Source organism: Charadrius vociferus, unplaced genomic scaffold (genome assembly GCF_000708025.1).
Source record: "Charadrius vociferus isolate BGI_N301 unplaced genomic scaffold, ASM70802v2 scaffold244, whole genome shotgun sequence".
Classification (NCBI taxonomy): Eukaryota; Metazoa; Chordata; class Aves; order Charadriiformes; family Charadriidae; genus Charadrius; species Charadrius vociferus.
Window position 1 is genome coordinate 3048213 of NW_009648822.1, and position 15959 is coordinate 3064171.

Sequence of the window (15959 nt, forward strand, 5' to 3'; positions counted from 1 at the left end):
GAAGCAAGGACAAGTAGCCTGGGAGGACTACAGAGAAATTGTCTGAGCAGCCAGGGATCAGGTTAGGAAAGCTAAAGCCCAGACAAAGTTAAATTTGGCCAGGGATGTCAAATGCAACAGGAAAAGCTTCTATAGGTATGTCAGTGATAAAAGGAGGACTTGGGAAAATGCAGGCCCTCTCTGGAAGGAAATGGGAGACCTGGTTACCTGCTATATGGAGAAGGCTGAGGTACACGACAACATTTTGTTGCCTCAGTCTGCTCTGATCAATGCTCTAGCCACACCGCTCCAGTTGCAGAAGGCAAAGGCAGGGACTGGGAGAATGAGGTACTGCTCACTGTAGGATAAGATCAGGTTTGAGATGATGTAAATAACCTGAAAGTGTACAAGTCCATGGGACCTGATGAGATACATCTGCAGGTCTTGAGGAAGCTGGCAGATGAAGTTGTCAAGCCACTATCCATTATCTGTGAAAAGTCATGGAAATCTGATGAGGTTCCCACTGATTGGAAAAGGGGAAGCACAATCCCCATTTTTAAAAAGGGAAAAAAGGAAGACTAGGTGAATTATAGTCCCGTCAGTCTCACCTCTGTGCCTGGAAAGATCACAGAGCAGATCCTCCTGGAAACTCTGATACGGTACATGGAAAATAAGGAGATGATCAATGACAGCCAATATGGCTTCAAGAAAGGTAGATTTGTCTGACAAATTGGGTGGCCTTCTACAATGGGTTTACAGTGTCGGTGGATAAGGGAAGAGCAACTGACATCCTCGACCTGTGTAAAGCATTTGACACTGTCCTGCATGACATCTTTGTCTCTAAATTGGAGATACATGGATTTGACAGGTGGACCACTTTGTGCATAAAGTACCAGCTGGACAGTCACACTCAAAGAGTTGCAGTCAACAGCTCAATGTTCAAGTGGAGACCAGTGACAAATGGCATTCCTCAGGGGTCGGTACTAGGACAAATGCCGTTTAACATCTCTGTCAGCAACATGAATGGTGGGATTGAGTGCACCCTCAGCAAGTTTCTCGAAGACACCAAGCTGTGTGGAGCACTTGACATGCTGGAGGGGAAGGATGCCATCCAGAGGGACCTGGACAGACTGGAGAGGTGAGTCTGTGCAAACCTCATGAAGTTCAAGAAGGCCACGTGCAAGCTCCTGCACATGGGTCAGGCAATCTCATGTACCTATACAGGTTGGGTGGAGAAGGGATTGAAAGCAGCCCTGAGGAGAAGGACTTGGGGGTGCTGGTGGATAAGAAGCTCAACATGAGACAGCAATGTGGGCTTGCAACCCAGAAAGCCAACTGCACCCTGGGCTGCATCAAAAGAAATGTGGCCAGTAGGTTGAGAGAGGCGATTGTCCTCTCTACTCCACTCTTGTGAGACCCCACTTGCAGTACCTCATCCGGCTCTGGAGACCCCAACATCAGAAGGAGATGGACCTGTTGAAGTGAGTCCAGAGGAGGACACAGAAATGATCAGAGGGCTGGAGCACCTCTCCTAAGAAGACAGGCTGAGAGAGTTGGAGTTGTTCAGCCTGGAGAACAAAAGACTCCAGGGAGGCCTTATAGACCCTTCCAGTACTTAAAGGGGCTTCAGGAAAGATGGGGAGGGACTCTTTATCAGGGAGTGTAGTGATAGGGTGAGGTTTAACAGTTTTAAACTGGAAAAGGGGAGATTTAGATTCGATATTAGGAAGAAGTTCTTTATTGTGATGGTGGTGAAACAGTCTCACAGGTTGCCTGGAGAAGTTGTGGCTGCCCCATCCCTGGAGGTGTTCAAGGCCAGGCTGGATGGAGTTTTGAGCAACCTGGTCTGGTGGGAGGTGTCCCTGCCCATGGCAGGGGGGTTGGAACGAGATGATCTTTAAGGTCCTTTCCAACCTAAACCATTCTATTGTTCTATAATTCTATGATTCTGTACTTCAAAGCACTGAAAAACATAATTTTTCCATATTGGTAATCCTTCCAATTGTACTCACGTTGCTCCTTTGTGCTTTTGCTTTCTAGGTGTTGTCATTCCAGTTTCCTGCTTTCTGTAGAAGAAACCATTGTCCTATACATTCTCAGAGTCTTTTCATTGGTTACTTTTAAGGAAATACTCATTAAAACCAAGGTTGGACCCAGCTGAAATCTTACAAATAGGTGATAATGTATACTTGCTATATTTAAATTCAGTGCTATGCTTATGAAGCAACCTATTCTAATATGCAAGTCTTGTACGTAATGCTTACTTTGATACACAAGCAATTTAAATTTGTCTTACTCTCAGATGTTAAGTTATACAGAAAAATAGCAAAGCAGATTTCAGGATATGACTCTGCATTCTAAAATGAAGCTGATGACTTTCTTCAGCATCATATCTACGGTTATGAAATGGATTTTTTTTATGAGCTTTATAGATAAAGAAACATAAAGAATCTGGTGGAAACTGCTGTTCTTCAAAAAAATATTTGTATTTCCATTTGAAATGGAGATTCAAGCTCTAGGCCATTTGTCTTAACATGAGTGTACGGTTTTTACAAGCTTTGTAGAATTAATGCATTTAAAATACAAATTTCTTCTAGCAAATGGAAACCAAAGAATGAATCTATGTGTGATACTACGAAATGAATCAATACGTGGAAACAGAAAATATTTTCTGACTTGAATATGAATGAAAAATATCTTGCAAATGATACTGTGAAATTTATCTGGTACTTGCAACTTATTTGCTTGATACACTCTGACCCTGAGGTTAAACTAGGAAAGTCTTTTGCTGAAGAAAGTTGGAAATAACACCCAAATAATTCCAAAACGTGTATTATGAGCATTATGAAATGCTCATGAAAAAAAGGAATGATTAAAGTGATTTACATTTATATAGCTTCTACATCGAGAAAGGGCCTCCAGAGCTTTACAAACTGAATGCAGAGATCAGTGCAAGAAAAACGGGAAGTGTTTGTCTCCAAAATATTTTATTTTAATGCTACATAGCAATTCTGTGTGATGTTTTGGACAGAATAGCATGATCACTTCACCAAAACTCGGGGAGAAGTGACCTGACCAGGAGAATTAAGCTAAAACGTGAACTCTCAAGAAAAAATGCCAAGAAATACTTAAGAATTCAAGAAATAGATGGTATACAAAATTGTAAAGATTAAACCACACACACCTTGGGAAATTAGTTTAGGCTGCTTCCCTAACGAAGGCAGAGTTTCTTCTTACTTTGTTTCCCTTTCTGCTTTTGAACACATATGTATTCCTTCAAGCTCTCCATCTGGATGACAAGGCAGTTTGACTCTACTGAGCAGGAGCAGCCCTGGTTTCAAACCGAATGTTAGCTTTCCTAATGCTACTTATGCTTCAAAATGATACATCCGTGATCCAAATTCTCAATTGTGGCCAAGGAAAGATCAATGCTGCCTTTAAAGGAAAGATCAAAAGAGATGTTTTAATATACCTGTCTCCGCCTAACTCTGTCATGCAACTGCAGGTAGTCTGCAGGACAGGACATGGGTCTCAGTATTCTACTGATGTGAAATAGAAAAGATTCCATCAACTAAGAAAGTGAGCTGGGGACAGCTACTCCTGACTTTTTGCTGGAGCATTTTTACCTCAGCTAATCCTCTCACATAATTTAGAGATGTCTGGGGACTAGTGCTTTAGAAGAAACCTATTACATGCTCTTGCAAAGTCAAACCTTGTGAAAAAGATGCAAACTGGATTCCCTCAGTATCCTCTCTTTTGGTGTGCCTCAGAGTTGGTCACTGCTCTCACTAACAGGATTATGCTTATTTAAAACACTGTATTTTTAATCGTATCACAAGCCGTATGGTACTTGCTAACCATGTGCAACAGTCTTTTAGGAGGCTGTGTATCCAGAGCCTTCTTGAAATTTAAGGAAACTTGTCAGTGTCACAGCTGTCAACTTCCATTATTCCTCAGTGATTTTCATCAAGCCTGTTAAACATGGTTTCCCTTTATAAATTCACATTAGTTTTCTAGTTAGTCTGTATCCGTTTTGTTCACCTTCCCTATCACAGAGGCCTTAGCTAGAGAAGCAGAATGTACATCCTTGAACTTCGGTTTCATTTTCCATTTTCTTTTGAGTATGGGTATCATATTAGGTTCTCTATAGTTTGAAGTCCAATTTTTTCCCCGATTTTATTATACTTCAAGACTCTGTTGAAGTTAAAAACAGACAATGGGTCCTTAAAACTCACAGGTCCTCTAAAGCTGTTGCTCAGAACAGTTGTATATGTCTCTGTTGTTAGGATCGTTCTGAAAATACCACACAGAGCCTCTGTAATATTAATGATTGCTGGTATAGATAAGAAACACATTGTTTGTATGAATAAACAGTAATCATTATATATCTTGCAATGAATCAGATGATGTCAGGCTGTTCAAGGTTTTCCTGAAAGAAAGAGTAGGAACTATGATGTGTTCCCATACCTCCCACGGTCTACATGACCAGATTGTGGAGTCCCTCTACTGCAGGAAACTATTCCTAGGAGGGCCAACAGTGAAAACCTTGTAACTTTTTAAAAATAAAACTGCAAATCCTCTATGATTTTAATTTTAGCATATATTGAATTATTGTATGTTAAACCTTCTGTCTCTCTTTTCAGATAGTGGTGATGCTTAAATCGATCTCCATAACACAATAGCTGTCTTGTAGACACTTTTGGACAAGTAATTAATTTTGAAATCTGACAAGGCAGAGATAAAGTCAATTTTAATTACTGTACCGTGTACCTCTGTTAGCTTTTACAAGGTTGTTAATTACTATTTTTAAATTTGTAATATTTTCTGTATTTCTAAATGCAGGACATACCTAATGAACATTTGGAATTTATGGTCTTCAGAGAAAATTTAGACTCAATGTACAAGGAAGTTCTTGTATGCTTCTCATAGCCTAGTATAAAGTCTCAATGTGGACTCACTAGATAAATATAGAAGATGTTCTTATGATTATAGCCCCAGAAATATGGCTTCAGTTCTCAACCACTTATAGATTTTCTGTTTCATTTAGACAAGTGATTAATTTCTCTGCTATTCAATCTTCCTTTTCTAAAGTTAGGATAATACTCCCTAGTTGTATAGTGTCATAGTGTTCACTGGTGGCTGAAACTACTCATGTGTAGCATTACTAGTGGTTATATAAATAATGCAGAGGGAAGAATGTTAAGTTTATATGATTATAAATTGCACGCAAGTCTTAGGGAGGCACTGGTTGGTGAGGGGATGCATTGATGTCATGGAAGAATGCAACGTATTAACCCATTTTTTCTATAAAAGGGTTTGAACTTTCCTGTTAATGCAGCACAGAACATTTACTTTCTAAGCTCACTCTGTCTTGCTCTCATACGAGGATTCTGAAAGCTCAGCTCAGGAGATTGCAGTTGCTTTCAGTTAGGAAAACTGAAACCCTCCAAAGTTGATTTTTCAATGCATACAACTTGGCCTTGAGCAGTAAAGACTTGAAGTTTATCAGGAAAAAAAAGTAAGAATAATTAAATGCTGCTGAGTATGGTATAAATTATTGAATATAGGCTATATTCTGCTATTGCTAAAATAGATTTATAGGTGTTATAGTCCTACATGTTATTATTGGTAAATGCCTGACTTTTTGAACTTATATACCCATTAAAGAAATTCCACTGAAACCTCAGGAGATGTCTGTGCTATTCAAAGCAAAACTGAGCTGAGGCACTTGAGCTAGTACAGTCCACATAGTGTTGTGGTATCAATCATTAAAGCAAAGTTAAGTAGCTGAGGCAACAGGGCTATTCTTAACATATAATGTAGTCTTGAAAGTTAAAGTATTTTCTGAATGGTAGAAAATACAGGTAATGTCAGGCTGCAGCAGGATTAGAATCAAAGTTTGTCATGTAGGGAAGAGTTCTTGAGACTGTCGTACATCATCACCACAGTCATTTTTTGACAGCAGAGTTCATGAATATTGTATTTTTGGTTAAATTCAGTGCTGTTATGCATATTAAGCTTTGTCAGTTCAGCCTTCTGTCAACCAGGTGCTGCCTTCTTTCTGGATCGAAGCAGGGCATAGTTTGAAGGTAGGGTGTTTCTAAGTATACTGCAGCATAGAATTACATGTCAGTAGGAAAGACAGCTAGAGTTAAGCTGAACATGGCTTTAGAAAATTGTGACTTTAGTCTTAAGTATCCAAAATCCACCTTAAAAAAGTCTAGTTTAGGTGATGAAGTTCTTTCTACAGTTTTGCTCTTGGCTTAGAGTCAAAAGAGTGAATGTTCTAGAGTTGAAAAAATAAGGAATTAAGCAGTTGCATCTACCACATGGCAATATTGTGAGTTTAACAGAAATATTTGGGCTGTTTATATCCATAAGGAGGGACTATACTTCAAAGAAAGAAATAAAATGAGACTAAATGAAGACTAAATGAAGGTTTGGGCTTTGAATACATTCGGTGCTATATGAGCAGAGCATCCTGATTTTACTTGCCAACAAGAGAAAATGAAACAAATTCCTCATTTGCATGACAGCTGGGTAAGTGATTCTGCAACATAGATGGTGAAACTTTTATATGTAGTGGCATTCCTAATATAGCATCTTCATTATTTATGCCTAGAATCACTCAATACATTTTTAATGAGATTAAAAGAAGTGGTTTATACCACATGTAAGTTTTGTGAGTTACTGTTTTCTTCTTTATCCAGACTTCAGATCTTGATCCATCCAGACTTTAGATAACTAGGAACAATGAGAACAGAAAATTGGAGAAAACAAAAAGGTAAGCTAAATAAATAATTCTATTTATTTTCTAGAGGTGACAGAAGTATAGGACTTGAATAGCTAAAAGGCAGGATTGTATTTCTTTTTTTTTATAAAGAATGTTGCTGCTCCATCTTCCCTATATTTATCTTCCATGCTAAACAGTAACTGGATTCTTATGAACTCTTTCAGCTTCTTAGTAATGCTACTGTGAAGTTAATAAGTGTAAGGCTAACGATATTTTGGTGCACCATCTTCTGCTCTGGTCTAGTTATGGACAGCAATGACAACTTAAAGAAAAAACAACCCTGAAAGCACTTATTCTGAATTCAGCCCATATGTTGTTTATGACAAGCAGTGCTGATTAAGTGGCCAAGGAACACTCTAAGACTGCAGTGAAACAGGAGGGATTAGACTTAACCACGGGTACTAGATATTCATCTCTAGTACTACTAATTTAATTTATAATATCAATGTGATTTCTATGGGCTAATAGGCCATCAAAAGGCCACAGGACCAATATATAAACCAAATTTTCTCCGTAAGCCATACTTAGTACAGTGATTGCAATAATGTTTCCATGGCACTCGAGGAAGCCATTCTGACCACACAGAATATGGATTTTGTGCAGAAAGTAGTCTTGAAAAGCTGGTCAGATTACCATAACATATTAATCTTGCAATTTTATGTCTTCTAGCTTTCTGTTTTCATTAGATTTTGCTCCTCATAGTACATTTTTTGTATGTTACACATTACAAATTATTCTTTTTTTGAGAGGAAATGATAAGTATTATTGTTATAATGTTGATTAATGTTGTTTTGAATATTTTCTTTTTCCTAAATTGAGTGATTAAATTCAAGTTTGTGTATATAAACCTTCCCACAGATACAACCTGAGAAACGGAGTTTAGTAAGAGTTCTGGAATGCAGCAGACCAATACTTTTAAAGATAATGCAGCACTGCAGGACCAAAGGTATTCAAAAGCAGCTCAGAAGGATGCTGAAACTTTCCTTTTCATGCTGTAGATGGCTAGTACTTCAACCGTGGCAGGTCTCATGCCTCCTTGATAGGGAGTAAAAGGCAGGTTAAAGCAGTTTTAAGGTTCAGCCAGTGACATATTGATAAAAACAGTGCATAGCATCCATAGGAAGAATTGTGGGGAGCAGATGGAGGAAGATGCTCTATAACCTGCCAGGAGGTTGCAGGAGGAGCCTGCTGTAAGTTTCTAAAGGTACCTATGGCACAAAAATGCATAGTGTGCATTTTTCTTTGCCAGCTTCGCTGTCACTGGTTCTGATCTGTTGCAAATTAGGCAATATAACTATTGCTTCTTGGTTTCCCCGCAGTGATCCCATAAACACACTGTCACAGTATTTTGTAGACAGTATAATAGGCTTAAATGCTACATGAAGATATCTGACAGGTATCTTTCCAAAGAACAATACATTTTGTAGCAAATAATGATTAGTCAGAGACATAAAACTCCCATGAAAATTAGGATCTGAGTGTGGAGGCTTTTTTGGTTAGAAGCCCTGTATATGGATGAAGCTAAGAATAACTGCATTAAAATAGAACTTTACACTTTCCTTAGCGCATTATTCCAGGAAGTGGCAGAATTCTTCTTTTAATGTAGGTACCTAAAAGCTTAATCTTGAAAAGCAAATTAATTTAAGCCATCTACAGGTTTTCAGTTTCTTTTCTGAAGTTGTGGTGTGATTTTATTTTAAGCAGAAAGGTAAAACTAAAATAATACAACTTTCTTCCCTTCTCCCAGAATACGGTTCCATGCTTAGCGAAAGCCAAGGTTTCTAAACCTTCACCATGTTCCGTGAGAGACCTTGTGAAAAATCTCAGGGAATCTTTGGCTGAGTTTGACCTACAGCATGAGGGGAAAACCACAGGGTATTCAGAAATCAAAGTTTAAAATGTAGGTCTGAACAAGTGTTTGCTGTTCCTAGCAGATCAAGCAGCAGCAAACTTAACATTTACTTTTGCTTTGAACAAAAAAAGTCAGTATCAGTCTTGCGTGCTTGCTTTTAGTTGGAATGCAGGAAACTTAGCTTGAACTCTTTGACTTTAGAAGATGAAATTACCTAAAATCCTGAAATTGCCAAGAAAAAAAGCAAAGCCTTTTTCTGCTGTGTTTATGTTTTGTCTAACTTTCTGGACTTAATCACTCTAGAATCTAAGGGAGCATTAAACTCTACAAGCGAAGGAATACCTCATTCTGATCAGAACATGATGCAAAATGAGATTTGTGGAACACTAATAAATCCTCCTGTGCTCAATGTACAGTGAAGAAAGTGCAATAGCAATTATTTTTATTTTAAATCTGCAGGTAGTTTATTTGAACATTCTGTTTCAGAGCAGAAGATTATTTTCCATAAAAAAGGTCACAGTTTATATGAAAAAGACAAAAGGCCTGCCTGTAATCTCATTTATACAAGAACAAATAATGAGTCGTGACTCATGGGTTCCACTATTATTGCTGGAAGTACACTGATCTGAGAACACAAACTACCAATTCACTGAGTTTTGATTAGTTTATATTTATCTGCAGTCACTCTGATGTACGCGGGTGTGTGTGGCAGAGGAGTTGCTGTTATTCATGAATATTTGACCTGATAGTCAAGAAACCTGGTCCTGTCTGTGGCTCTGCTACTGGCTTTTTTTGACAAATCACCCACTTACCCATTCTTAGGTTTCCTCTGCCATCCTTTCTGGTTTGTTTGGAAGAGAAGAACCTCTGCATCTTTACTGTATCAAACAGAATCAGTCTGTTTTGGCTACAGCATCGAAATACTGTTAATCTTCAATGAATAACAATATGCAATAGGCTTTATGTTTTTCTTTGAAACCTTATGCATTTTCATTATTTTCTGGCCTGTGTTTTTTGTAGCACCAAATCTAGAAGCTGGGCAGAAAAAAATGTTATTTTTTGTCTGATTATTCGTTATTTATTTTAAAGAAAAGGTTCCGGCTTCAGGACAGCTTGTTATGGAGAAAAGCTTGAGCAAGTTTTTTATCAATCCAAGCTGATGATCAATATTTCATCCCTAACATTTATGTTTGCTATGTAAACAAAAATGTCCGTCTCTTAATGAGATGATTACCTATTAACTTGCCACATATGGTTATTCCTCTAGTTAATGTTAAACAAAGTGGAAAATTAACTTTATACTAGAAGTATGTGTCGTGTAAAGGCAAGATTTGGTGCAAAGGGCCTGATTTTCATACTTATGCCTCTAGATCTGCCTCAGAATTTTTTCAGATTGTAATCTAAATGAACAGAAAGACCAATGTAGTTTATTCTGACTACAAATAAACAAAATCTCTGAGCAACAGCTGTAAAAAATGTTTTTGGGACAGAGTACAGATACGTAAAGAGAAAGAAACTATTTTAATGCTAAAGGAGATGGTTTTTTTCCTCATTGAAAAGGAGACATATACTTCTTAACAATGAGAGGAAGAAAAAAGTCTTCTAGATCATTAGTCTTCGTTTTCCATAAACCACTTGGCAAGAGAAGGATACTGTAGCTGAACAGGTAATTATGCCAGGCTGTGTTTGGAAATAAACCATACGTTAGGGGTTATTAATTCATTTCAAGCAGTGAAGTTCATGTTGAGGCACAAGATGCAGATAAATTACCCCATGTAGTGCTCTATGTTACCACCACTGGACTGCTGCAAGTTAGGAAGCAAGTATTTTCCAAGCCAGCCTGGTTACTGCTGCCCTATTCCACAGAGCATCTGGGTGACCTTCAGTTAAGGTCATTCCTTCATGTTATGTACATCCCAGCTGGAATTGGAAACACAAGAAAGAAAACATCTTCAGTGCTGCTGAGCTAAAATGATGAAAGAAGCAATTCTATGCTTCTATGCTTGAACATCTATGTCGCTCTCCTCTGTAATTTTTCCAGATCTGCTATTTTTATTTTGAGATCAGATGACAATTTTCAAAGGAAGGGCTTAGGGATTTATGTAGTGGCATAATTACATTTTTTTGTTCTGTTCTTTAATTCTTAATATTATTTTTATATATAGCTGCTGAGGATTGATATGACATTTGCATAGAATTATCTACTTAAACTCCATGATCAATACATTAATTGTAATAGGTCATTCAGATCCTTTCACTATGTGTGAGGAATTTGGATTTTGCCTGTGTAATTCATTTTGTATTATCAACGCTGAATTTAATTCTTTGTTTTATCACCCAATCAGAATCAGTTTAATTCTGTTTATAAGGCTGGACCTCCCTACTCTTGGTTTAAGGGGCTTATAAAAAAAAAAAAAAATTCCTAAAAAGAGTTTGGTACTAGAATATGCAGTACACAAAATAACTTTCCTATGTAGAGATTTGTTATATTTTTCAATAAATGAAGGAGACAGTTCAAATATTGCACATATTTGTGCAGTGTCAGATTAAGAAATATTTCTTCTTACCTGTTTATTTTGAAAATGAAGAGTCACGCTTTTTAAGGCATCTCCTGCCTGACATTTCCCAAAAGTGCATTAAAACATTTGCAAATAATTTCTCAGGGCAGTTTTCATTTTCAAAAGTGCAGAACCCAGTCCCTGAAAATTAAGCCATTTTAATGACATAACAAATTGTATAGCAAAGTCAGTGAATGTCAGATAGGAAATTTAAATATGAATGTTTATCTTTAAAAAGAAATTGAGTCAGAGGAAGCGTTTTCTGTGCTATATCTAACAATTTACTCCGCTGTAAAAAGCAAACTGAATCCTCTTTCACTTTTCTAAATCATATTCTCGTAGGATACCTTCTTCTATTCAACCCATAACTGCTTTTTGTATGTAAATATGGTGTTAAGTATTGACTGGGAAGTAAGAAGATTCTTGCTCTCAGCCTCATAAAGTGCTCCAAGGTCTTTACTATGACATGACAGTGATGCTTGGAAAGTGCAATTATTTGTGGGAATGGACACAGATTTTGTAAAGGCTTAGAGGAAATCAAGGATGATCTGAATTACTAAAAATTCGTGCAAAGTGCAGGTGTAGGTTGAAGACAGTGTTCTTCAGGGAAACACTAAGACCTGGAAACTATAAATGACAGATGGTGGAAAGAAATTCTAATAGTCTCTGCATCTGTGACTCTGACTTCAACAGCTTCTTAGGTTATGCTGAAATCAGCAGAAACAGTCTCGTTGGTGGCAAAGGCCAATTTAGCTCATGAGAATTTCTTAACTGATAATACCTGCAAGAATGCTAATAAACTATGTGAGAAGAACTAGTAAAAGATACAAAGCTATAATCCAACAAGCAGACATTTGTATAAAGAAGACAAAGCCTTTAAAATTCATACCTGTAAGAAGCTCATGCCAGGTATTGCAGAAAATTGTCAAGGCTATCAAAATAACAGGTGAATGTCTAAGAAAAAACAAGTTTAATGCAGACTTTTGGAAAACACTTAATAGGAATCCATATGTGGTACATTTATATAAAAAAAACCATAACTCACTATGAAAACATTTTGTTTTGCAACATCATCACATTTTTATCATGTTATCATTGCATAATCCAAATTTTCTTCATAGCTATACATGCGGGTTTGGGGTTTTTTTTTCCTTTTACTTAACACCACAGAGCCTACTTCCCTGTCAAACAAGACTCCTGTACAACAAAACTGGTTTAAGCGTTCTTCAGATAAGTCTACAGAGTAAAACAAGACACAATTTCTGAAGCCAAATAAATTTACTTTCACGTTTCTCAAAATCTCATTGTTATTTTAGGAGAGAGTAAGAGAAAGAATTTTGCTGGAAGATGCACTTAGACCATGCATATTACACTGGGTTTAGAAATATTGTTTTCCTGCAAATATGTATAATTCAGAAAGCACCTATTTTGAATAAATTATGTTTTAATATAATCTCCAGGCCTGTAACTGACCAGCTTTGATTATGCTATATAATCCTAGCTGACATTTTTGGGATGCAGATCTATGGGTTTTTTGAAATAATTTTGCATCCTCAATACATAATTTGGTATGAAAAAGAGTAAAGTTATAGAACTGCAAGTAAATATTTTTGGTTTTACAGAAACACAGATATTCAGTAAACATAAATTATTTTATTTTGTGAAAAAAGTGATTTTTTAATGTTTTTGGTTGGTTTGTGAGTAGGAAGAAGTTAAAGCATTTGCAATAGAATGTGTTGAATACGTTTTTGTCCTTGCTTAGGCCCAGTAAACCCTTCAGCTGCTACACTAAAATATAGACTGGGATTTTTAATCAGGGACCTATTTTCTAACAATTCACAGTCAGGTCTAGTCTTATAACCAGAAACTGACAGCTACTTAGGTGAACACTCCTGTCTCTGAGCCACAGCACATCTGTGCTGCCCACGCTGCTGCCTTTGCTCTGGGGACAGTGACCTCTGGCAGAAGACTGCTGCTATGACCTTCTGCATTGACCTGACTTGTAAGCGTTCATAAGAACTTCTCCCATTTTGTCTTGGTTTCAGTAGAAATGAGACACTTGGACCTCAGTGGAAAGGAACTATGTGGGGTCTAATTTTAGGGAACAAAGGATACAGAATCTGTAACCTGGAGAGCTGGGATTCCTACACAACCGGTAGGGGAGGTTGAGCAGCCCAAAGGAGATCCACAGAAACTGGAATGGCTTGTGGGGTCAACAGCCTAAGGAAGGACGTGCTTAGAGCGAGATGATAGGGAAAGGCAGAAGGTAGATCATCATTTCCACCATGATAATATTAATGGGGATCCTTTCGATATCAGAAGATATCTGCATGTCTGCTAGGAATGCTGTCTTGTTTCCTTTACTGAGTAGTTTCCAGATATATAGATAACAACAGGATATGAAAAAAGGTTTACACCCATGGTGCACAGGTGGGAAGGTAAGTGTTTATTTGGTTTGGCCAGGGTTAAAAAAAAAGCTGTTGGCAGAGGAACCACTGAAGTCCCTGCATGGTGTCTTCAGAGTTTAGTTCCTTCTTTTTTCCAACTAATTCATAATAAAAAATGGTAAATTCCTTTCTGCACATTCATACACTAGTGAGCAAACAACAGCGCAGCTGTTTTGAAATTGAGAGAAATTTTATACATACTAATTTGCTGTGTTATAATCATATAAAATATACTTACTACTGAGAATGAGTTTTAAATTAGTTATAAACAAATTGAAATAATTTAGAATCATTAAGAATAACTGCATCTGGTAAATTTTTGCTGTAGCATCTTCACCACAGGATTTCTGATGAAGCTTGCTCTTTCTGGCTGACATATCCTTTTTTCTTAGCATGAACCCTCAGGTGGTGGACTACGATTGTAATTGAATATATAATTAAAATTAAAATATCACATGAGGTTGTTTCAAATGGACAAAGGTGTGATGTGTGGTATATCTAGTAATGCAATCAAAATCTGTATTAAGAAAAAAACAAATCATTTTGTCACAAGTGCTTAAGTGTCAGAAAACTTCATTTGTTGGAAGCATTTCCATGTTTTGTTGGCAGAACTTACAGTCTGTAACAGACTGGTTTTTTTCCTCAAGTTAGATTGGACAACATGTCAGTGTCAGCTCAGCTCCTTTCAGGACTTTGACCAACGTGACCACAGTGACTACCTCTAAGTTAATTCTAGCTATAAGGGCACAGGACAACTTTCTGTGCTTTAAGAGAAAGGAACACCACTGAAACTCACCATTAATTTGAAGTACATTGTCCACTGGCTGAAATATTTCTTCACTGTGATACATTTTTGACTAAGATCCTGTTGTTTGTGTAGTCCTTGCTGTATTGGTTCAGAATTGTACTCTAATCCTTTTGATATGTTTGGTCAAATTTTCCTCCAACCTTTTACTTGTGCATTTTAAAAACTGCAAATGGATATTTGAAAGACTTTTTTTTTTTAATTCAGTGTGCATTCGTTCTAATAAACAGATAGCTCTGGTGCACCAGAGGCATTTTGCTTTACCTTCTGCCTCATTGTCTTCTTGAGGTATGTACAGATTTGCACTACGGCATGATTTGTCATGTCTTACTGTTTAATTAACCTTTAGTGTGGTGGCATTTCCCAGATTGCCTGCAGAATTATTTCAGAAGAATGTGTCTGTGTAGATAGGCAATGTCAAATATAGCAGCTTTCTACTTAAAATATTGTTATTTGCTACCACTAAGGACATTATTCTTTTGAATAGACGCTGTTGAGACTCTAAGATACAAACTTTGCTTACTTTAAAACCCAGCTTTGAGCATACAAAATCAATACAAGCCTTCTTTTTCTTTATGTGGAAAAATTTTTGAAACATTAAACCAGACATATCCCTGAGGAACAGAAAATCTGCTTCCAGTACTTGCTTATCTGTTTTGTACTTACTAAGTGCTTGCTTGCTTATTTGAGGGAACTACTACTGTTCTGCAGCACGCAATAATGAAGCAGCCTCAATGAGAGAGAATTTAAAGTTTCCCATTTTTGTAGTGATGACTACAAATGTTTTCTTAAAAAAAAAAAAATATGAAAAAGGGGAAATCTGAAATGGTTCTTAATTCTCCTTTCTGGGGGAAACAAAAAAATAAATAATATTTTACTTATTAAAACAGAACGAATTGAAAGCCATGTTAACCAAGATGTTGCAATCGATCCCCAGATTTTTTCAAAAGGACAAAAAAACAAAATTCAGCAAGATTTTTAAAAGAGTTTTTTTTTGGTTGCTGAGTATTTAGGATGTCTGTTCATTTACTTTCCTTTTAATAACCTCCAAGTTCTTTCAAACTTTGTGGTTTTGTTTAAACATTGGCCCCATGGTTCCTAAAATCTGCACTTATAATTGGGGATGTAATCTTCAGCAAAAAGGGAATAATATTTTAATTTCTTTCTTCTGAACTCAAAATTTCTGTAAAAACAGAGGGCAAAAGTTCATGGGGATTAAAAAAAGGAGACAATGTATAGACAACGAAAAAATGAAAGACAATTTCCTTTGTAGCTTTTTACCCTACAGGTGGTCAGAGATGGATATATTGAAAATATCCTGGAAGTATAAGCAGTATATTCAAGCAGTAACATTCATTTAGGTATTCCTGTGAAACAGATTATTTCACTAGGACTAGCAACAGCTTAATGCCTTTAAAATAAGAGTTGGCAGATTTAAACAGTTGAAAACACAAAACAATGGTTCACAGCTTTACAGTTTAAAACAGGTAAAGGTTGACATATTTTAAATATGTAATGCTATTTT